This window comes from Dermacentor silvarum, chromosome 2, assembly GCF_013339745.2.
Source record: "Dermacentor silvarum isolate Dsil-2018 chromosome 2, BIME_Dsil_1.4, whole genome shotgun sequence".
In the NCBI taxonomy this organism is placed as follows: Eukaryota; Metazoa; Arthropoda; class Arachnida; order Ixodida; family Ixodidae; genus Dermacentor; species Dermacentor silvarum.
Window position 1 is genome coordinate 65,592,953 of NC_051155.1, and position 16,288 is coordinate 65,609,240.

The 16,288-nt window shown below is 45.7% G+C and overlaps 1 protein-coding gene across 3 annotated transcripts in view; it reads right to left on the reverse strand.

The window, feature by feature from the left end:
* Positions 1 to 14,603, reverse strand: part of LOC119441548 (chymotrypsin-elastase inhibitor ixodidin-like) — a 122,801-nt gene extending 108,198 nt beyond the window's left edge. The window contains exons 1-3 of one of the 3 annotated variants that reach the window (XR_007465511.1): positions 14,466 to 14,603; positions 6,303 to 6,381; positions 353 to 688 (exon numbers count right to left, since the gene is read on the reverse strand). The gene's annotated coding sequence lies outside the window, so the exon portion shown is untranslated. Of the gene's footprint in view, positions 1 to 352; positions 689 to 6,302; positions 6,382 to 14,465 lie in introns of those variants that run through there. The other 2 variants (XR_007465512.1, XM_049661379.1) reach the window with 2 other exon arrangements.
* Between the last annotated feature and the right edge of the window lie 1,685 nt (positions 14,604 to 16,288).

Here is a 16,288-nt window from a genome sequence, read left to right on the forward strand (position 1 = left end):
AGCAAGCGGCAATATTACACTTATTTATTGCCTAGAGGTTAGCCAAAATCTTTCATCTCTTCATAAAAGCATTCCTGTGCAAAAGCACAGCCCAAGCAGCTTCCCAACATGCCGTTATGCCGGTTCTGACAAAATAATACAACTTGCAGAGCAGTGCACGCGCAAAAATTGCGGGAAGCCTCGTTTTCTGAGGGCGAGTTTCTAGGTGTTGCGTAGCTATCATGTAGGCAAAATAGCAGTCTACTCTGGCCCCATCTCAAGCAGCCGACTCTCAATGCTCCGGAGGCCGGTGTACCGTTGCGGCAAGCTTGCCGGTATCAAGTACGGCGCATGAATGAATAAACAATGAATCAATGAATCAATGACTTTATTTCAACGAAGATCTAAGGAAGTTCATGTTGGCGCTGTGTAACTAGGTGTCCTTCAACAAGACGGCTGTTTTAATCGTCCGCGCGTGCTCATCCTTTCTTCTTGCGGCACTGTTGATGGGTGATGCAGTCTCCCTCGGCAGTACGGACATGACCCCTAAGGCAGACGCACTTGGCATGGCATGTCGCGACTCTACATTTTCGATCTTCTGGTTGACCGCAGATGTTCTCGCATGGAGGCCCGCATCTTTGGTACGACTGGTTTTTCCCACAGCGTGAAGCCCGCCGCTCCCGAAAGAGAGCTGGGTAGGCAATGGGTCCTGTAAAGACGCGCGGCAAAGTCATGAGTGCTGTAACGGGTGTTTCAGTGAAAATTTTTATTTCTTCGAGAGACAGTCATAGGATGTCAGCATATTCCGTGCAAATCCATAAATTGGACGAGGTTTCATTAATCCAGTGGATTGCGTTAGGTAGAAAGAAGCAAGAACCTGTTGTTTCCAATTTCAAGTTTCATTATACTGAACATGAATTTCCTCTTCCGAAGAAAAATTCGTCATTGTGTCCGGCGACATCATTCGCTCCTTGCAACGGTAGGAATTGTGCGATAATTATTAACATTTTGGTGAACTTAAAATCCTAATATTTACAGTTTTTTTCAGGAACTTGTCACAAAGTCGAAATTGATTACGTGCAGGACTTCGCACACTGAATATTTCGATCTTTTTGCACATGTAGGGCACGCTTAGTTCTTTGGGGACGACCATTTAAAAATATGATGCAGGGGAGGTATATATATGCTTGTACTGGTTATGGGATTGCTGTGCTCGTCAAGGCGCACAGTTGCGTTGGACTTGGGAAGTTTCAATATCATAATAGTACCTTCAGTTAAATGTCACTAAGGAACACATGTGGCAATTCTGAAATCGAAGGAACCCATTGTTCTAGCATTCATACAACGACTTCAGCCCACGTGTGACATAAGCGTAATAAGAGGCGCAATAAGAGCACACACGTTGAAAATTGTGGAATAGGCGGCATTTACAGCTCTATAGGCGATCGTTGAAACCTACTGAAAGACGCTTCGGAAACCACGGGCCCGGCTTTCGGCTTGGCCCGGGCCCCTGCAATGCTCTACATCTGCCGAAGCAGCTCAGCAGATTTCTAGGTTATGACTGGCTTCGCAGTTTTCTTGGAGAGGATCCGTGGGCAAACGCGAGTGAGTTTATAGTCTAGAAATGCACGCGAGATTAATCTGAAGAAAAATGAGTTTAGGAAGATCTGTATCATGGGATTCACGCATTGCTAAGGCGGACATTTAATATACAAATCCCCACCAATTTAACCTGAAATTCACCAGAGGTAACTCTGCCATTGGTGTTATAGGAGTTACAAGTGTAGCAGTTTTGTCATCGCGCGGGTCATGTGCGGCACATTACTTTGCCTCAATTTTCTACTTCTGGCCTCGAGGAACATTGAGAACTTATAAACTAATAATATTCAACAAAATATTGATCACTTTCGCATGATTATGCATGGGAGCGAGTCGTATTGCCTTGCTGTGTTTGATACGGAACAGCCGCCACTGTGTGGCTGCGTTGAAGAGGAGGCAGACGACGTAGATGTAGATGTAGAGCCTTGGACAGACGACGTGTTCCCGCTTGATATAGCGTCACCATCTTGGCCTGCGTTGGCTTCCGTGTAAATAAATTGTAAATAGCCTTGGGCATCAGCTACACGTAACATTATGTGGTGGAAGTAGACGTTCCCCGTACCCACCATGGAGCTTCGCAGCGGTCGCAACAGCGACAATGCCACTTCGGCTCCCGCTGGCGGCAGTTCATCTACGCAAGCCTCTACGCCTGCAGCCCCGACCTACGTCACCATCCCCTCCCCCCTCGGGATCCTGATGTGTTCACTGGAGTCGGCAGTCCTGATGTTGGCGACTGGCTCCGCTTGTACGGACATGCCAGCAACATTCACAGGTGGGATCCAACTATTATACTTGCAAACGATCTTTCCTACCTCCACTCCAGGGTCATGGTTCCAGACTCACGAAGACGGCAATTACATGGTCGCACCATTTCCGGCCGTTATGCTAGCACATGGTGTTACCGTTCGGCACACTGTGCTGACATTTACTGGCAACCGCACCTGCCTTCCACTTGTTAATTTGGCGCTAAGCGCGCAAGTCCTGCCACAGGGGTTTCTCATTGGCTGTAATTAGCGCTCTGCAGGATCATCAGGTCGAGCCCTTCACAGTCGAAGATTGCTGCATCTCTAGCCCATACCGCGACGTCATCCCACGGCAGTGGCGTCGACATTGAGACGATGGTTTCCTCTCACCTTATACCTGCTCAAGCTGAAGCCCTCTGTCGCGTTCTTGAAGGCTATCGTGACATTTTTGACTTTGACAATCGACCCTTAAGTCAAACGTCGGTCGTGACCCATCGCATAAATACTGGCGATGCGATCCCTATTCACCAACGTCCATATCCAGTTTCTGTCTCAAAACGAGCAGTTATCAAACCGGAAGTACAAAAGATGCTTGAAAAGGATATTATCAAGCATTCGTCTAGTATGTGGGCTTCTCCCGTCGTACTTGTCAAAAAGGGGTGGAACGTGGTGTTTTTGTGTAGATTATCGCCACCTTAACAAAATCACAAAAAAGGACGTGTACCCTTTGCCACGTATTTATGATGCTCTAGACTGCCTGTACGGTGCCACCCATTTTTCTTCTATCGACTTATGATGCGGCGACTGGCAGATATCCGTCGACGAAATGGACCGAGAGAAAACTGCATTTGTTACCCCTGACCGTCTTTATCAGTTCAAGGTGATGCCTTTTCGGTGTCTATAACGTGCAGGCCACCTCCGAACGAATGATGGACTCTGCGTCAGGGGTTCAAGTGGTCCACCTGTTTGTGCTATCTGGACGACGTCATCCTTTTCTCGCCCACATTCGACACGCATCTCGATCGTATTTCAGCCATTCTTGACGTGTTCCGCCGGACCGGTCTCCAGTTGAACTCTTCGAAATGTCACTTCGCTCGCCGCCAACTCACCGTCTTTGGACATCTCGTGGATGCCAGAGGCATGCGACCGGATCCAGACCAAATTCGCACCGTTACGAACTTTCCTGTCGCGAAGTCTACAAAGAATGTTCGTAGTTTCGTAGGGCTGTGCTCCTATTTCCGGCTCTTTGTAAATGATTTCGCTACCATTGTACATCCCCTTACCGACCTCTTGAAGAAAGACGTCCCGTTTTCTTGGGGTCCTGCTCATGCCACATCGTTTCCTCATCTCACTACTCTCCTTACCACGCCTCCAATCCTGACTCACCTTGACCAGTCTGCCTCAACGGAAGTTGAAACTGATGCCAGCGGTCATGACATGGGAGCAGTGTTAGCACAACGCCAGCGCGGATATGATCGCGTTATAGGCTATGCCAGCCGACTTTCACACGCAGAGCGCAATTATTTAATCACGGAGCACGAGTGACTCGTTCTTGTGTGGGCCGTCGCGAAGTTTCGTCCGTACTTGTACTGACGCCCATTCTGTGTCATCACTAATCACCACGCTCTCTGCTGGCCATCCTTGCTCAGTAACTCCACGGGTCGACTCGCTCGCTGGGCTTTACGTCTCCAAGATTATACTTTCTCTGTGGTATATACCTTCTCCGTGCCCTTAAACACGTGCTGCGCTCGCCCGCACGTTCAGCGATTGAATACGCCTGCGACGCGATCGCACGTACCGACCACGCGCGGCAGCTCGCTCGCACCCGTCTAGAAGCCTCACATGAGCATCAGAGACGCCTCTATGATTGCCACCATCGCGACGTGCACTTTTCTCCTGGTTCTCTGGGGCTTCTCAGGTCGCCCATCCGCTGTGTGGGCCTTTCTGAAAACCTTCTGTCGCGTTACACTGGTCCATACCGCGTGGTAGGCCAAGTGACCAATTTCACATACGAAATCATCCTCATCGACCCCTCAGCGTCGTCATTAGCTGCACGTGACATCGTTCACGTAGCGAGACTATACCCATACCGCACCCCTTTCACAGCGGGTGTGTAGCGTAAGCATCAGTACGGTGCTTCTACTGCCGGGGGTGATGATACGAAAGAGCCGCCACAGTGTGGCTGCGCTGAAGAGGAGGAAGACGACGTGTTCCCGCTTGATATAGCGTCGCCATCTTGGCCTCCGTTGGCTTCCGTGTAAATAAATTGTAAATAGCATTGGGCATCAGCTACACGAAACAATATGCTTACACGCTTCCAGGAGGATCACCTTAGTGAGCGTGATGCTGTTTCCGTTTTTCACGCAAACGGAAAACGCGGCAGCCGTTGTACCTTCCAGTGAATCCCGTGCGCAGCGGCCGTGAGGCAGAACACACCAGCTGACGGTCTCAGCAAGCGTAGGTGTGGAAAACTGAAAGTTGTCGTCACCATTTGCATATGCTTCATTAACATCTAGTTCCTGGGATCACTCCGCATTCTCAGATCAGCTTTCTGTCTTAATCACCTGTTGCGATCGCAATCCCAAGGAGTTCTTCGTTTTCGACCCGGAGCTCTTCACCTTTCAAGCTGACACGAACAGACGACATACAACTATTCCAATACGGGCTTTATTTTTTGCGCCCCGTCTGCCACCTGTAGCAGACGACGCGCGCGACGGAACCGTTATACTGACCGCAGCGCCATTTCTGCGCCATGATGAGGAGAAGCGGTGAACTACGCTCCAGACGCGCCGGTCGGCACACCTACCCGTCTAGCCACTGAAGCATGGCTGTTCCGTATCACAGGGAAGCGCCACACCCGTGGTAACATCCCGCTGGCGGGCCAGGCTGATTTTTTGAAAAGACAGACGCGCAGCCTTTTGAGTGAGCATTAAGCTGTTTTGGCGGTATGTATCTTATATGATATTATTTACCAATACCCTGAAGCAACGAACGCATTACGGAGGTGAGTGGTACAATTTAGGGAGTGTTGATGCTTGAATAAACAGGATTGTCACGTGTCCGGTAATTTTTCCAGCTAGAGTTTTCCACCGAAATTTTGGGTGGCGCTGGAATTTAAGGGTCACTTTACTACCAGATTTGCGAGCATCACTTCCTTGATTTGCCTAAAATGAAGCCCACATGCGCATCGTCTGAGGTGGCGCCAGTACAGTATAGACTTGTGTAAGGGCCGCACCTGTGTCAAGCCAGCACCTCCAACTTGGCAGCCCAAAATTTTGGTAACAAACATTCCACGGGAGAAGCAATTGCGTTCGCTGCTCCGACGCCGCGCGCGCCTCGGCGAATTTTGGCTCGCTGCGTACTTCCTCATGCTGTTGCTGTATGATAACAGCCAGGATGTGCACAAGATATGCACAGCCGATGTGCACAGCCGGCCTAATTTTGACCAAAAGGCTCGGTACAGTGGAAGGGCCGCACCTCGTCAAAATTGTAAAAAAAAATGTGCGACCCTTACATGCTAAATGTAAGCGCTAAATGTAAGCTTGGGCGCAAGTCAACGATGCCGCCATCAATCACTAAACGGGTGGAATGTGCGTTGCAAATAAACGTGTAAATAAACGTGTAATGTTTACAAACTCAACTTCAATTGGTATGCACTGCAAAGTTCTGTTGCTCTACGAAATTTGTGCCCAAATGTGCCACCCGCTCAGCCGGACGAGTCATGTACACCTATACATGCAAACGTTAGTGTACAGTAATAAGAGGGCGTTCCTGCTCATATATGATGTTTGCTAATAGTGCGCCGAAAGGAACGATGTATTGCCGATCTGGAATACTTGGCATTAAAGATCGTCAAGGCGTGACCCGCGCACTCTGCTTGTCTATTTGAAATGCCCAAACATAGTCGCGGAACCCTGCTAGCAAAAGTACTTTATATTACGCAATGTTGCTGCCATGGTAGTAAAGTATAAACCCACTCACCGTGCTCTTCGGCGGCACAAATGACCAGAACAGCCAGCAGGACGGCGCAGATGAGGTAACGGGCCTGCATTCCTGTGCCCTGCATTTGTGCAATGTGTGGTGACTCAGGGTTTCCTCTTACCTCTTACTTCAACCTTATTCGCTGGAAACCGTGACTCTTCGCGGGAGGAGTGTTTGGTTTCACAATACAAAAACAAGGTATCAATTCACAACGCTTTCTATTCGCCAGAGCTGCTCGTTCTTGGTCGCCTGCATTAACTAACCGCTGCGCTTGAATACTGGCAGATAGCTGTTCTTGCCCGCTCATGTGGTAAAAGAACTGCTTCGTGAGAACAGCTACGTATAAAAAAGGAAAAGGTACTGGTAATAATAAATGATGTCGCATAAAGTAGGCAATTATTACACATCCAGTTCAACTAGTAGACTGGTTATCATTGTTTCACACATACAGTGTGTTGTAGAACTTGCACATAGCATAGTAGAAACTGCGTGCATTGTCAAAATGAACATTTAGTTAATTAGCTGGACCTGCGTGATATCCGTGAAAGAAAGGCGTTATTGTGGAGGTGTAGGTGACGCTGAACTACCTAAAGTGAGTTCAGCAGGGAGCTGTGGTGTGTTCCTTCGCTTTTGAAACGTAGTTATCAATTATTGTAAAATAAAAGTCACCTTGCGCATAACTCGCAGAATAGACAACTATATTTCTTGCGTGGCCGTCGTTAGCCAGTAATCTCTCATTTTTGTCCCTTCCATCACGCTTAACCAGCTGCACAGTGGAGGTGATCTTATCGTGCGCAGATAGAGCGGTGAGAGCCAACGGCCTGGTCTGTTATGGCATGTGAATCAAAGAACGCAAATTAAACTTTTTCTGGCGATTCGCTACTCTTATCACAGTGTTTGTCAACTGGAAAAAGAGCAATATAGCAGTGGCATGCAAAAAGCACAGAAGAGCAGCGTTCCCCGTGATTCCAATATTTCCCTTCTGTGATGCTACTTTCTTTCAAACGAATTAGAAAAAATAAATATTGGGAAGCGTCATTCCTGCGACGCTGACACAGTAGATTTTTGAAGGCAAGGGAACGTCACTCGTAGCGTACAGAACTAAAGACAAACATGCACGCAAAAGAAACAAGAACAATACGCTGAATGACGAGAATCCGCCTTTTTCATGTTCCTGTGCTGCCCTCTGCCGCACGCTACTGGAAACGTTTTGGAAGGGTTGCCGGGGATTTCGCCGGTTGATTTTTGCACCTGCGCCCATGTTGAGTGCGCGTCGGTTGTGCGTTTCGTGGATCGCGAATAATTATTAATGGCTTCTCTGGGGCACGATGTCATTCCTGGACGCAATGTAGCACTCACCGACTACTGGGTGAGCAGGCCTGAGTGGACTGTTGTGCAAACAGTGCGGCCGATAGAGGCACACTGAGTTCCGTCTGCCGACCCGGTTGCCTTGGGTTGTATTGTCGCTGATGTCTGCACTTCAAGCTCGCTTTTTGTATTCTTTTTACACCTTCTTTGGAAATTTCGCATGTTAAAGAAGTCTTCATGCGATGCCTTCCACGTCAAATTTATCAAAGCGGTGCGCTTGTTTACATCGACATCTACAGCCAGAGATCGTTGTTAGCGTCAAATATTGGTGCTAAGGTACATCGCTGATATGAAATAATGTTAAAACGTAGCAAAACCTACATATCTGCGCATGTGCGCAGTGTTCCACCCTTAGACGAGTCAATATGAGCGGCCGAACTGCTTAAACATCATAAACTGTGATCCAGATACATATACTACGAGCTGTTCATTTATTACTGATTCTCGCTTTTATTTAACTTCATAATACTTACAGCTTTGCGCATGCTTTATTATAAAGCATTATTAGAGAAATCTGTGCTCGCATAAGCGCTCATTTATAGGTCGTGTTGTTTTCTCGCGAAAACGCGGATGCCATCGCTGCTGGACGAGACCGTTGTTTATGCCCCTTTACCGAATGCACCGTCTCTTGTTACCCGTTTGAGACACAGGTAAACAGTACATTACTGGAATTGATAAATATGTCAGCATAACAACGCGTACAAACCCACCCATTTACGTAGCGAAAGCGACCGGCAGCCTACGGGTACAGTGACGTACTGGTGTTGGCACAGTTAGCGCTGTGTCGCCGCTTGCCGCTTACTGTGTACGCGCCGTTTGAAGTGAGGAGTCGTCGATTTCAAATCACTAAGGCCAGATACAAACAATAAATTCAGTTTCCTTCGCCCTAACTGCTCACATTTCAGTTCAGGTGCGCCGGTAGCAGGAGCAAGAACTCGACGGCGCCAGGCCTGACTTTCGCGATAAACATTAGCTCACACTTCATGTTCTCGGTATCAGAGGGTTGAAGCGTATGTATGCATTACAACTCCCTAGGCATCTTTGACTCATTTGGAGCACGTATAATATAATTATATATACATTTGTGTATATTATACGATCATATATGCAAGCGAAGGCGCTGGGGATATATCTCGTTGTCGGTTCGACGGCCGGTCGCACGGGGTTCGGTCGAGCGATGGTCGGCACGCTGATTTTGTCGGTGCCGTCGACAAGAAAGCCCGTCACAGTACAACTCGCACTCGTCGGCTGCGTCGTTGTCGGCCTGGTATGATTAGATGGTCTCAGCGACCCAGACCAATCGTTGGCGTGAGCGTCTTGTCGGTCTCGTATCGACCCAGTATTACCGCGCCTTAAACGAGTACGGGAACTCAGGCGCGCGCTGCCGCCACCAGCAAGTGAGGGCCCAAGCTGCAAGAACACTTCGCCAGCAACGTGATCTATTTAAGAGTCGCCCAAGTGTACCGCAGGGGTTTTCAGTTAAATTTGCCAGCCATCAATGAATGGCGGCAACTACGTGGCTCAGGGTGCATCCGGAGTAGTCCGGACGACACAATGGTCTCTTTCTGTTTTAAATTGGAATTGCAGTTAAGCTGCGAACGTTTTCGGCACCGCTTTGACGTCGCGGTGCCAGTGGAGTTTCAACGCGGTACACGGCACGAGTGTTTGCTGTAGCGCGCGTCCGAGCGAGCACCTTTTCTCCCCCCCCCCCCCCCCCCCCCCGTGGGGATCTTTCCTCGAGACAGGGCCGCGCGACCGCGCGCGCGTCCCTTCCAAAACGTTCTGCGACTAATCCGCTAGGGCAGGGCGCATGCGCCGTCGCGCCGTGAAAAAGGCGGATTGAAAGTAAAGTGATTTGAAAAGAGCGCGTTACAATGTTATATAGCATGCATAATGTTGCATGTGATAACACATTATTGTATTGTGTTGACGAAAAGAAGTAATCTAGAAAATGTGATTTAAAATGATTGCATCATGCCGTATATGATCATGGCAGTTTAATAAAATTGTTAACGATTAAGTAAACAATTATAAATTCACAACTTCACGCATTACATTAAACATTTTAATTTCACAAACATTATGACGCGTCAATCAGGTTACCATCCAAATAGCCTGAATTAGACGCACTACACAGTTGCCACCTCTTCTTCCATTTCTGGAAGCACCTTTGGAAGTCCTTTTCTGTTAAACGCTTCAACAGCGATGTCGTGTCCTTTTCAATCTGTCTTCAAATTCTCGACGTGCTGCCTCCGGCAACGTTGGCCCCTTAACATGCATTAGTTTGCATTCGGGGGACAAAAAAGCCACAGGGACTAAATCCGGTGAGTCGGGAAAATGTTCCATCATAGCAATGGAATTATGTGCCAAATACATTGCAATAATAATATTATTATAATGCGACCACCATTTCCACAGGAAATGTGTCGTTTACAAGTGGAAGGCAAGGTTGGAGCCTAAAAATAAAATAACATATAAGGGGGAGGGGGGGGGGGGGGCTTGACGAATACTCGGAGCTTCAAATAAAAATAGAATATTACACACAAACTACACGTATTTGACAATGAGATATTCGGTTTTGTCAAACGCTTGAAGCTAACCAAATATTTCACGAAACATACTGTTAAAGTCTTGCTATTGGTATTTGTCTACTCACCGAAGTGGCAAGTGTAAAAACGACAAACGTTGTCCTAGCAAAGCCGATACAAAACGGGTAATGTAAGCCTCCTTTTGGGCTTCACTGCGGAAGCAATAAATGACAACAATGATTTTTGTTCCTAGCCTCTTTTACAGTGGTTTTGAAAGTCTACTCACGTAGGAGAATTTTTTTTTTTGCTTCTTTTAAGCTACGACCAGTCATGACTTCTTTTTTTTTTCAGTTGGCCACTTTAGAATGTCTTCAACAGTGCTTAAACAGCTTTCTTTCCACAACTACTCATCTTTATCACTGCAGCTATTCAATCTCTGAAAGCATGGTTACAACCAAGCTCTAAATATGTTAAGAGGCTCTTCGTGCTGATGTTTTATTGACAGGGAGGGATCATTGTGTAACAATGATCGTTTGAATCTAACAGCTGACTATTCGATGTTCTATTCGATAACTATTCGATGTTCGATAGTTACTGTCCCTACTCAAATTGTAAGTATTGTAAGTATAGAAAAAATTTATATTCGCCCACTTCTATAAACCATGCATTCCTCAATTTCGAGAAGGATCCAATTTCATCTCTGATGCGCCTTTCATATCCTGCGTGTGACTCACCTGGCAGTCACGTGATCGTGGATCAGGGCCGAAGGGACGTGAGAAAGCGCATTGTTCATTTGTAGCGGCTATGGTGTTCGTATAGGTGTAGTGTAAATAAATACAGAAAGAATTTGCAGACATAGTAAAAAAACGTTTTAAAAACAGTTAGTAAAGCGTCGCACTATTAAAAATCTGCATTCTTTTTTGGGGGGGGAGGGGGGGGGCGACGCGGGAAAGTACAACGATAAAGGTTGTTGCTTGGGTGATTGACCGTCGTTGCATATCTTGAAGGCCAAACTTCAACTGCCAAAGCAGTGAATTCCTATTTTTCTGACGCTACCCTTAACGGTTCCAGTTAAAATCATTTTGCAAACTCGGAAATTATACTTCTAAAGCAACCTTTCCTTTTTAAACCCCGAATGCAAAGCGTTTTAGCGCCTTTAGAGACGCCGAATTGTTTGTTTGAACCCAGATTATTTCGCGAATGCTTTCGGCCTGTATTTTTCTTTCCGTTATTTTGAGCGCGACGATACAAGGCACCGTGCGGTTACACGGATATCCCGATACCAAGCTAATAACTAGTTAATTCTCGCCCGAGAGGAAAGGCTTTGCTTTAAAGGGACCGAGAACGGCCGAGAACATTTTGTGGGATGCCGGTGGAAGTGAAAAGAGCGTTGATTAATAGCGATAAAATTGAGCCTACCATCTTCTATTGGCAGGGGAAATTCGTAAAAAACAGAACGCGGGGCGAACTGGCGGTGTGAACCTTGGTACTTGAGATGTATGCGAACAGATTACTAGACGTACGTGGGCCAGGGCACCACCATCAGTGCACCACATTTATCTCTGAAAAACAGAAGCCCTTATAATACATCTGAGGTAGCCCTTTATTTTACGCGAATCACGAGCTGAAAAAAAAGAATAAAAGAAATTTACGCTTACTAGTGCCTTCCCGGCAACGAGTGGAGTGACAGACCTGTGGCGGAGTTGTAACCCCCCCCCCCCCCCCTGAGGCCGACATAACCCCCCCTTTTGTTTATCCCCTTTTCTTTCCTTGCGAATTTGAGTACTGCAACTAAGATGCAAGACGCGCAAACGTCTGCACACTCGCAAAAAGCACATTTTTTGACAATTTCCCGTGAAGACATTGGAATTAGTGCTGTGTAGATGGTATTGGCAAACTGTCAGCCCCCCCCCCTGGCAGAGATCCTGGGTGCGCTACTGGAAGCAACTCAGTCCCGTGGAGAATTGCGTGCAGAATTTGGAAGGTCTGTTCCACAGCCTCAAGTAGTTTCGCGACGCAGGGAAAGAAATAAAACAAAGCCCGGGTGCATTCGCAGGTGTATCTACTCTGTGTCAGCACGTGACCTCACTGGTCCTTAGAGAAGAAGGGAGGTTCGCTGGATGCCATGTTGAGAATGGTCATATTCATAATTTGCGGGACAAGTATCTGCTGTGAACACCAACATCTGTGCAAGTTTGAAGGCGCTTCAAAAACGCTTTTCTTTCGCAGCTCGATGAGTTTACGTACGCGTTCTGGAAGTGACATCCCCGGTGAATTTTTAGAGTGTAAACAGAAATGTTAAAAAAAAAACATTTCACGGGTAGCGCCACTTCGGAACGTCATCTGACTTACTTGGAGAAACGGACAGGATAAAGCGCAGGGTGTAGAAGTTCCGCTAACTAAATTTAGATTTGTTCGTTCTAGGGGCACATCTTTCAACATTCTAACTGCATCCAAGAATGAACGAAGTGGTGCAACTTTAGAAGACATTCTGTGCCATCATCAGCTTCGAAAAATATTTGCTCGGAGTATGCGTCGAAATGCATCGATATTCCACTTCACGCGTACGAACGCTGCATTTTTCCACGGGAATATTCGAATATTTGAACTTATGTCACAGAACCTAACTTTGATCAATAGTACGTAACTACCTAATAATAATAAATCTAGTACATAACAATTGAGCTATATGCATAGGGAAGCTTTTTTCCCCCTGTTTATACCAAAGGAATCGCCGCGGAAACCGCGTATAATGACAATCAATCAGAATACAATAGTATTTCAGCGTTAGAACGCATTATAACACAATTTATAAGTTTGCATGAGTTTATTGCTACTGGCTCAACTAAATTTAGGGTAATATACCTGTCTTTCGTAGATAAATGCATGGGTGGCAAGATCTCAGTCAAGCTGCGACAAAGCAGCTTTTCTTTTGCCACCTATTTTTTGTTGTATCGTGTACACGAAAGACGAAAATAAACAGATTGATTGATAAATGGTTATCCATGATAGCGAGTAAGAGACACTATTATTTACTATTTGTCTATCGGATAATGATTCTTTATCATAACTCGTTACTACTCTCCGCAATATCGTACGTCACCGCATTAATAGACATTCTGAAAAACAGCGAAATATAAAATTACAAAATATAAAAGATACAAAATTTGTTATCATTAGCTTCATTATCTGTTGGGTTTATATAGTCATTAGTAGTAGTAGTAGTTGTTGTTGCTGTAGTGTTATTATACAAAGGGAGTGTGATTTGCCAGAAATATACCCGCACTTCCCAACAATCCCGACACAGAAGGGTTGCTCTTCGCCCATGGACCGGTCGGTACTTCAGCTAAGCGAGTGTAATATCAAACTCTGGTATACATTACTCGAATAGACAGAAGTGAGCACAATATAGATTGCCTAGAACTTGTCATATGAGGATCATCATGATTACGTAGCGAGATTTACAGTCATGACGATGGCTTATTCCTAGCTTTTCCTCATTTTGATCTTGCCGCGAAAAGTGGCAGAAAATTAGGAGACCAACAACAACAAAGGGTAGTTACTCGTATTTTTTTCACTTTTTACTTGCCTAGCTCGAATACAAATAAAGGACTGTGTCTCAAGTTACGTTTAGCTTTGAAAGAGGATTGGGTCTTTCTATTTTAGATATGATCGCTTCAGCGGTATTTCTCATAGTGGTGGCCGTTCATAAAGACGAAGATCCACAAAGCTAGCATTGCGGTTAGGTCGTTAGACGAAAGCAAAAATGTAATGCTGGTAAAGCGGCGTTGTTTTCCGGCGGCGTCGAACAGATTTTAAGGTGACGGGAGCTTGTAGCACGCGGTGCGTACGACAGCCAGACAAGGTGATAGATAGATAGATAGATAGATAGATAGATAGATAGATAGATAGATAGATAGATAGATAGATAGATAGATAGATAGATAGATAGATAGATAGATAGATAGATAGATAGATAGATAGATAGATAGATAGATAGATAGATAGATAGATAGATAGATAGATATCTTCTTGCACCATCGCCAAAGTGACGAAGGCCAAATCGGCACCTTCCGAGATCGCTGACGCTCTTGTGCTCTAGGGCCTCGCAAAGGGGGGTTATAAGATAGGCAGCACTCTGCAGGATACCGTATGCGGCACAAACAAAAGTACGGACAGTTGTAATTTAAACGCATTACGGAGAGCATCACTTCAGCGATTGCCATCGCACCGTTTCCTTGCGGTAATTCAGGTGGCGCTTACTCACGTTCAATCAGAGTACGTCGAGAAACCCGAGGAGACACCACACATTCACTGCGCGGGGTTTACACTCTGGCGGCTATTTAGGCTTACACGACGCTTCCCTCACTTGTAGCGGTTGCAGGAGGCGTGTGTTTATAAAGACATAGCACTGGAGAGGAGGGCCCACCGTTCACTTTCTCGCCGCCTCGGAGAAGGGAGCGAATGAAACAAAACGAGTAGCAGAGGCGGCCTTGGCTCCTGCGGCCTTCGCGCAACCGCGTGCCCAGCCTGTGTAATTGGACGTCTCACAGGCACCGGTTCTCCCGGTTAGGCGTCGACTCTTCGGGAGATCCCGAACTCGTAAACACGTGCGTGCCCGCCAAGACATTCACGCGCTATCTCCGCGTTAACGTGAGTAGCATCCGAGGCCGCCATTTAAGTGGATCGGCGTGTTTTGAGCGGAGAGCCTTTGTGCATATATTGCGATGTCAATATTTACATTCCCTCATTTGTACTGCCATCACGTGATCGTCATGAGCCGCGATTTCCTTGTCATGGGAGCAACACACACACACACATACAAGGTGTTTCAGCGAACACTTTCAAAATTTATTAAAGGTTGCCTGTGGCAGATAGCCCAATTCTAGTTAATGAGCTGGTCTACTCGAAGAGGCGAACATTACTTGCACAAAAAATTGAAATGCATAATCCACAAATAACAAAAATTCACTAAATATGTTTAAACTAATTACCTTATGGCCCATATTGCAATTTACAAATTCTAGCCGTGCAGTTGGCAAGGTAGATCCACTTGGAGTTAATACTCAGGATGACACCAGTTTCGAGATATTCATTCCCGAACTTTGCGGAGAAATGCCTTGGCGTTCCAGTTAACTTTGTGCTTCAATGCATAAAGCAACGTTTTGCTAAGAAACTTACTGGAACGCCAATGCATTTCTCCTCAAAGCTCGGAAATTATTATCTCGAAACTGATGTCATCCAAAGAATTCGTTAGAAGTGGATTCGACTTGCGAACTCCACAGCTACAATTTGGAAATTACAATATGGGCCTTCATGTAATTAGTTAAAAACTGAATTAGTGAGTTTTTGTTAATTAGTCGATTATGCATTTTAACTTCTTGGGCAAGTAATGGCCGCCTCTTAGAGTAGAGCAGCTCATCAACTAGAATTGTGCTATCTGCCACAGGTAACCTTTAAGAATTTGTGAAAGTGTTTGCTGAAACAGCCTGTATATATATATATATATATATATATATATATATATATATATATATATATATATATATGTTGCTTTTTTATTATATCGTATTTAGAAGATATTGGCGCCTTTAATTCGCGCCGGCTACTCCTTTTCACATAGAGGTATGAAAGAACACAAAGACAAAAAAAGAATGAACCTACACGCATTAAAATTAAATGTCAACTCCAAATCACAATAACACAAAGTACAGTCACATAAGTGCACTAATACCACACTAATACTGAAAGTCAACTCAGAAACACAGCAACACAAAGTTCAGTCACAAAGGCGCATTAAGTTAAACACAAAATCCAGTCACATAAGTACACTAATGTCACACTAAAACTGAAAGTCCACTCAGAAAAAGGGCACACAAAGTTCAGTCAAATAGCTGCACTAAAGTAAACACAAAGTCCGGTCATGTAATTATACTAAAATCACGGCACATAAGACAGCATGGATTCGATTCACAGGAAACTACATCAACGCAGGTGTCGAATTGACCATAGAGTGAGTTTACCACAGATAAACACTTTTTTCAATAGTTTCCGAGAATATTGCTCGCTTCTAGAAATCTTTGGAGGGCC